Source organism: Myotis davidii, unplaced genomic scaffold (assembly GCF_000327345.1).
Source record: "Myotis davidii unplaced genomic scaffold, ASM32734v1 scaffold837, whole genome shotgun sequence".
Classification (NCBI taxonomy): domain Eukaryota; kingdom Metazoa; phylum Chordata; class Mammalia; order Chiroptera; family Vespertilionidae; genus Myotis; species Myotis davidii.
Genome location: NW_006291728.1, coordinates 327,966 through 330,390, shown reverse-complemented (window position 1 = coordinate 330,390; position 2,425 = coordinate 327,966).

The window sequence follows — 2,425 nt, the reverse complement described above, 5'->3', positions numbered from 1 at the left end:
CCTGCTGCCTTTTCATCTCCTATAAAAAAAAAAAACACCAGTAAAAATGCAAACTAACAAATTTCAGTGGTTTGTTAATAATTGGTCTACAGTGAATGAAACCTGAATTCATTCCGTTATATGTTTTGGCAGCTTGGAACTATATATTTTAGTTTTTCTCGATTCCCTAAATGCAGATTGCTTGATGGTGTGTAAGAGAGCTAATTAGATATAAATACCAACCAGCACCCAAATAACAAGTATCATAATGATCATACAGTGAACAGCTGTGCCATTCGATAAATTGGTTTCTTCTCTAATACTGCAGCAATTCAAACATTTTCTAGTTCCAAAAGTGTTTTTCCCCTTCATAGGCGAGATTCAATTTTTAAAAAAGGGCCCGCTAATGCAGGATTTCAGAAGGCCAGAAAAATCTGAGGCTTTGTGAACCTTTGTTACAAAAGCCGGACAGAATTCTTATTGATCCTGCCCTTCTCTGATTTCTTAACTGATAGCATAACATCATATAGGAGTAATGCTTATGGGATCCCTGCAAGGAGAGAATGCTGGACTGTAATTGAAGACTGAGAAGTAAATAGCTGTCTTTTGTAAAATTGAGCCCTATTTGGTTTTGTTTTATTTTACCATTTCCTGTTTGGATCTACCATTGAAAAAGGTTTGGGACAGTGTTTTAACATTACTTTACATTGACAGCTCTAAATTCAATTTAATTCATTACATATGTATTCCGTGCCTACTCTGTGCCTTGACACTAATTTAAGGGCTGGTGACCTGGAGACGTTGTTTCCTTCTTCCCTCAAGGAGCTAACAATGTAGCTTGGGAAGGGGGGATAAAACCCCCTTATTATTATAAAATAAAATAAAAACAAATTGTGATCTCTAGGGCCAGGTGAGGGAGGGAGTAGAGGGCAGAGGCTAGACACTAGGAAATCACGGAGGACTGAGGGGTGTTGAGATAAGCCGTTCAGGAAGCTTCTGTGAGGAAGAGAAATTGAAGCTGATAAAAAGGAAACACCCCATGCTTCCGCAGAACAAAAAGCAACAAAAATGTATATCACTTACTTTGTAGTCAGATCTCAGTTCTATTTTGAAGCTTCAAAAAACAGTTGCCAACTTCTAGTTAAAAATACTGCTTGAATGTCTTGCCACCCGCCTCAAGCTTCACTAATATGACAGTCAAGTTATTAAAGCAGGAAGGGGCCATAATATCAGTAAGACCAAAAGAACTGGAAAGGAGACAACAGGAAACAAGTTTCTGCAGTTCAAAAAGCAGATGGATGAGAAGAAACTGACTTGGCGCACCCAGGAAAGCTAAACCCCACGCTTATAGTGAAAAAGCCAAAAGAATCAACCAGTTTTATATCATCAGACATCCCAAAACCTCTGGAGGGGTAGTTCCAGGAACTTCTAGAATGTGAATATGGAGCTAAAAGCATGAAGATTGATTTAAGACATTTGCTTGAGGAGTCAGAACCGAAGCCCCTTCTCAATATCATGTAGCTGACGCATTTCCCTTGCCCCATCCATGGAAAAATAATGGAAGTCAATTCTCTGGAGACAGTAAAATATCTCTGGAATAAAAGGAACTAGGTATAACTAAAGTAAAGCAAGGGATTGTGTGAAAGGTCATATGTTGAATATTAAGAGCCATGTAATTCTTCCCACACTGAGATTCCAGCTTGCTGACAGCCAGGTCTACACTGTATAGTATGTACATCAGTAATTCCAGCTGTCCCCCCAAAATGGATTTACCAGATCATACTACCATGAAGTACAGTCACAAAACCCATCCTGCACCCAGAGATTCCAAACTACGTTTCAGTGCCCAGCACGTAAGTAGGAAGTGTTGGTCAGGGATCACTAGGCATTTGAAAACAAACTCCAGTATAAAAGATGGATATCAAAACAAATAGACATAACAAAGCAACTTGGAGGAAACAGACTCTGAATTAAAAAAAAAAAAGAGAGAAAAAAATTAAGAGCTTCAGAGAGATAAGAGAGGTCATTAACCTGTGAAACAAGAACTACTTGCTATAAAAAAAAACACTAAACGAACAATAAAAAGCTTTTAAAAATTAAAAATAGCTTGTCAGATATGATAAACTCAATAAGAAAAGTTAAAAGATGAAGTTTAAGAAATGTCTCAGAAAAGCAAACTACTGGATATAGAGTTCAAAACCACACTTTTAAGGTTTTTCAAGAATTTTCTAGAGCCCGCCAATAAACTTAATGAGACCCTCAAGAAATTTAATGAGACTCTCGATATTGTGATAAAGGACCAACTAGAAATGAAGCATACACTGACTGAAATAAAGAATATTATGCAGAGTTCCAACAGCAGACTAGAGGATCGCAAGAATCAAGTCCAAGATTTGAAATACGAAGAAGCAAAAAACACCAACCTGGAAAAGAAAATGAAAAATTG